Source organism: Cucurbita pepo, unplaced genomic scaffold, assembly GCF_002806865.2.
Source record: "Cucurbita pepo subsp. pepo cultivar mu-cu-16 unplaced genomic scaffold, ASM280686v2 Cp4.1_scaffold000201, whole genome shotgun sequence".
NCBI lineage: Eukaryota > Viridiplantae > Streptophyta > Magnoliopsida > Cucurbitales > Cucurbitaceae > Cucurbita > Cucurbita pepo.
The window spans coordinates 153,608-159,418 of NW_019646465.1; the positions used below are offsets into that span (position 1 = coordinate 153,608).

The 5,811-nt window shown below is 36.5% G+C and overlaps 1 long non-coding RNA gene across 2 annotated transcripts; it reads left to right on the plus strand.

Annotated features, from left to right (window-relative positions):
* The first annotated feature begins 3,988 nt into the window (after positions 1 to 3,988).
* On the plus strand, positions 3,989 to 5,451 carry LOC111784449. Of its 2 annotated transcripts, XR_002813540.1 has the most exons (3): positions 3,989 to 4,141; positions 4,345 to 4,623; positions 5,289 to 5,451. It is a non-coding gene; the product is annotated as an uncharacterized LOC111784449 (long non-coding RNA). The 2 variants fall into 2 exon arrangements; XR_002813539.1 differs by having other exon boundaries at positions 3,995 to 4,141; positions 4,345 to 5,451.
* Positions 5,452 to 5,811: the final 360 nt, after the last annotated feature.

Here is a 5,811-nt window from a genome sequence, read left to right on the forward strand (position 1 = left end):
CCATACATTTTCAGAAGTAGAATATACTTTTCCAAGATTTTTCACCTATAGATTCATTTGCATCCATTTTAAATAGTTCATGAGTATGCTAATTTTTGTTTCTTGATTTATTCCCTCCTGAGTTACTTTAAGAGTTTTACAAATTTCATATGTGAAGAACACAAATACTCTATTAAATTCATCATTACTTAGGGCACAACAATAAAGACAGATTATAACACTATTATTAAAAGAACATTTTTTCATATCATGCTCATCAAATTCATCCTTCATTTTTAGCTCCTCAATATTATTAACCATTTTTATTTGAATATAAGGGCCTTTGCTAACATTTAACCATAATTGATAATCAATTGATTGCAAATAAATTTTCATTCTAGCTTTCCAATACGTATAATTAGTTCCATCAAAATAAGGAGGTCTAGAAGTTGATTGTCCTTCACAAAAACCGTTTTTAACACAGATTTGCCATAAGCTCTAAAAATAAAGTTTATATATAAAAAAATCAATAAGAGCAACCTGCTCTGATACTAATTGTTGGATGGATACGACAACCTAGAGGGGTGAATAGGGTTTTAACAATATAATTATTAATTTTTTTTAATAACAATAAAACTTAATACATGCAATAAAACTTAACAATAATTTAGAATTTAAATAGGAAAAGGGTTAGAAAATATAACACTGTAGTTTTATAGTGGTTCGGTCAAACTCGACTTACTCCACTCCCTAAGCGCCTCTTGGGAATTTGAATAAACCTTTCTTGACTCTTTCTTCGGATCAGAGCCCAACCGCTACACCGCTCTTTTTACTAGTTCAAGAGCAAACTCAATCCTTTCCACGGCTCAGGATCAAACCGATACAATTGTGTAAAACCTTATAGAAACACACCATACACCACAACTCTCTAAAGTAGTAGATTTACAATTTTCTCATACTACAATACACATCTCTCTCACAATAAGATAAACAAAATTAAATTGAAAACTTTGGAGAGACCAACAATGGAGGCTTTTTAAAAACAAAGTTTAGATGGAGGAATCTATGAAAGTTGTGTATTGTGAAATATTCTGTGTGTTTTAAAATAGGAAGAGTCCATGAGTTTAAATAGTGATGTAAAAATAGGAATTGATATGTACAACTAAAACGTGAACTGAAACATGGACCACGAAAAATAATATTTATTTATTTTTAAATTTATGGGGGAAAAACTATAGACCATATGTTTCATTTAAATATATATATATATATATTATTTTAAATCAATATTAAAAACATTTTAAATTCATTTTTATTATAAAAATGAATGGACAGGTGGATTAAAAACATTTTAAATACATTTTTAAATTCATTTTTATTATATATATATATATAAATTCATCTTCAAACTGATCACGGTGCTAATAAGAATCGAACTAATCATGGTGTGATTGTTAGTGTGTGGGGGACTATATTCAATCCTTATAATGTGAATGTAACGCCCCTGATTTTCTTTAACCTAATTAGTGACGTCACCCATTCATACTTATCTCATTAAGCGGAAGCTCATCATAAATAACCTTGAAATAGTCTTTCATAAAAATTCATGAATCCAAAACAAAACCTAAACTCCGAAAATAAACCTTCAATACTGAATTCAAAATAAATCCAAATAAAACGATACTCAATCCTATAACTTAAAACAGTCTAATAAAAGTAAACTCCTAAAAATATCCCGTCTCCAACTTCCATGGTGGCCTCAGCTCCGCCGTCAACCGTACATTGGCGCCTTGCCTTTACCTGAAAAATGTAGGTAGCACGTGGCTTGAGTATTTTATGAAATACTCAGTAAGTCACCCCGCTGTTGGGGTTAGGAATGCAAACACATGCAACATATGAGCGGGACCTAACTTTTCATAAACTTTTCATAGCCTTGGGCACTTTTCTATTCCGGGTAGGGTTGGATGTGTGGTACTCCTTCACACATGGCCCATGTACGTGTACATGAACCCACCAGGCGGGCTCTTATACGTACCCCCTGGGCCTGACTTGGTCGGGCACAACGTGTTACACGTAGCCGGACACCACAGAACAGAAAAGGGCCCGCATGATATTATGGCGAACATAAATATCGTATTTCATTCTTTTGTATCATAAAGGGGAAGAATCCCGATGCACGTGACATACATATATGCATGAGGTCCCTTAACATATTTAACATGGCATTACATAAGCAGTGCTAACATTGCATTTACGTTTCTTACATCACATGACATCTCACATGACTTACATTACATGGCATATTACATAACATTCCAGTTGCATAAACATCTCATAACATGACTCGATAATTCTACGTGTATCTATGGCATCAAACAACATATTCATGGCATACAATACTAACATCTCATTCATGACATAACATAAACAGTCAACAGTCAACACAAGTTCATACGTCACATAACATACACAATCTACGGTCAATACAATCTATACATCACATAATCATATCACATAAAATATGGTGCATGCAGGGGCCACAGGGCACGCACCATCATACAACACGTAGAAAGCTAACTCCAACAGTAAGGTCACTTACCTCGATAGTCTTGGTTGAAGTCACTCACAACGAGCTAATCCCAGCGGTTAAATAAGTCCTATGATAACCACATAAAAATTTAGAACCTTTCATAAGGTACCCTAACTAAACCTCATGCTATTTATCAAATAAACCCTTGACCTAATCTGTCTTTAACGTTTAGGAGCCATACTGACCTCGGATGGTAAAAATAAGGGCAGAAACGACTTCGGAAGGGCCAAAAATCTTGGAATCGATATATTATAGTGATACCGATTCACCAAGCTGAGCTGCCGAGCCGACCAATTAAGCCGCCGAGCTGAGCTGCGGGATTTGATGGAGCCGAGCTGCCGTACACGTCAAGCCGAGCTGAGAGCACGCGTGCGGAGCTGAGACCAAGGCTGCAGCGCGCGTCCGCGTTGGGCCGAAACGCACAGGGCCCGCGTTCGTTCCGTGGGCTGGTCCAGAGGCCAAACGTGAACCCGACCCGTTTTCCTTCGTCTTCCTTACCCGAAATCTCGCGAAAACCCTAATCGTCGCTGCGCCGCCAACGGCGACGTCACAACCCCGATTCCGACGATGCGACGACACCCCTCGCCTATTCCGACCAACGCGCAACGATATTCAACACCGATAGCCTCGGTCGCTTCTCCCTCCGGCCACTCACCGAAGAAAATCCAGCGAACCACCTCACACGTTTTTCCTGGCTAACCCTCTCGATTTTTCCGTACTCTCAGATACCCTCAAAAACCCTAAATGTTTGGAGAGCAAAAGTTGTTTTAAATGAAGAAGGAGAGTTGTATATGGGAATATAAAAGGTCTTTATGACTTTTTCATTAAGGCAGTAATTTCCTTGCTAGAAATCATACCTTTTCCAGCGACAATAAATGCAGCATAATATCTTTTCGTTTTGGCAGCAAAAATAAAATAAAAAATTTGAATCCTTACCGTGAAAATAATGAATAATATTGCTACACTATGTTAATATACGATGGATGTATGTTTTGTTTTCTTTTTGACACTTTGATGTTTTTTCGTAGAACATACCAATTGTAATGACCCAAAAATAAAAATAATATGCGTTTAGGTAGGTATGTTTTTGTGTTGATAATTATTATTATAATGATAATTATGAAATAAGTAAATAAATGAATTAATTAATAAAAAAAATAAAGAAAAATAAAGAAAAAAAAGACGGCAGCAGCTCCATGGAGAAAGGAGGAATGGACAGGTGAATTAAAAACATTTTAAATTCATTTTTAAATTCATTTTTATTATATATATATATATATATATATATATAAATTCATCTTCAAACTGCTGCCATGGAGAAAGGAGGAATGGACAGGTGGATTGAAGGGGAAAAGAAAGAAAGAGGGAAGTGTGAGGTGGTGCCGGTGGTTCTCGGATTAAAAACTAAGAACAGAAAAGAAGGAAAAACAGTAAACAGGGGAATGAGTTGAAATTGGTGACTCTTTCGAAATTTCTCATGGTTTGGAGATTTCCTTGTCGGGGGCGCAAGCTTGAGAAATTCCTTAGCATTCGAAGCTCAACGGATAAGCCATACTAGGCGTTTATTCGAAGGTAAGAAAACCCATTTGACCGAATCTTTAAATTCTGATATCTTGGTCTATACTGCATAATAAGTTATAAAATATGGCTTGTTAGAATCGTAATAAGGAGATCTATAAAGTTGTAGTGGAAGTTGGGACGAAATTCGGGCGGTAGGGGTGGAATATGGCTTCGGGACATAATCGGTATTAATAGAAAAGTTGAGAAAATTTCAGAAAACGCAAGGAAGAAGAAGGAGCGCGTGCACTACACGCAAGGTGCGTGAGGAGCCGGGACTGGGCGTGCGACTAGGAGTTCTCCTGGCGCGTGGGACAAACACACCGAGAATGTGAGGGCGCGTGAGACCTCATTTCGACTTCGGGTTTGTCCCGTTCGATTCGTTTTGACCTATACTTACCTTGAAAATAGTGACATATAGGTCTGATTGGAGGAAATTGTGTTGAAATACCCTATTATTAAACGTACATTCAACAGAGAAAGGGATTCGAAACCAGGTAAGTAGCATATCGTTCTTTAAGCTAGTTCTTAACTTGTTGACAACATGTGAGTATGTTGTTTACCTGATTAAAAGCTTAGTATGTTAAAATGAGTTTTGATGATGTTGAATGTTTATTGTATATCTTGATTGCTTGTGAGGTAAGCATGATATAAATGATTACTAGAATGTTCTATGTGGTGAACATGATAAATGTTGAAAGCATGCAGTAAATGTGAGTATGCATGTTAATGGAAATGTTATGACTCTAGGATATGCTTATTGGTTGTTGAGCCATGGCTTATTTATATGAGTATGATAGTCTACTAATTCCCACGGAGTCCAGACCAACGCATTGTGTGCTAAGTCAGGGAGCATGAGTACTCCTGACCGTTGGTATATGAGATAAACAAGCCGCCAGAGGAATTAGTAGACGGGCCGTATTTGACTGAGAGCGAGTCTTACATACGAGTCCGAAAATTCTAGATAAGCATATCGAGAGAGAGTCAGTAACCTAAGATTGAGGTAGCTGAGATACCTCATTAATGAACAGATGACTCTAGTAAGAGAAACTAGGAGTCAATGGCGAATAAAACTTAAAAACACCTGGAAAGATTAGTTATGAACTCATGAAAAATAAGCTCCCTATTACTCATCAAAATTATTTTTAACTTTTCTTTCCAGATTTAGTTGATGTAGGCCAACCGAGGACGAGGACGAGACCAGCAGGCTAGAGACTATTTGGGAATCCATGTCTGTGTCTGTTTTGTGTACTTATGCTTTCGTTGTCAAGAATTTACTTTGGTCGTTTTAAGTTTTAAATAGTACTGGTTTTAAATGTCTTTTTTTACGGGATGTTTTTAGAAATATTTTGAAATTTATGATTGGTTGTCGAGTTTATTATCGATGTCAGTGGTAGCTCCTATGAATCGCATTGACGATGAGCGGGTGTTACACCAATAGTCCTAAAAATAAAGTTAAAAAATCTTCCTAGTGAATTATGAAAAAAATGGTAAAGTACAATAAGGTAGTTTCTCATAGCAATTACAAAACAACATTGTTTAAAAAGGTTGAGTATTGAAAACACTCACTAAGTAAGTAACCTTCCTATCGAGTTAGATATACATTCAATCACAACAAAAATTGTGAAATCAAGGGATATATAAATCGTTGAACACTGAATAACTCTCGTGCTCACATATGAGTA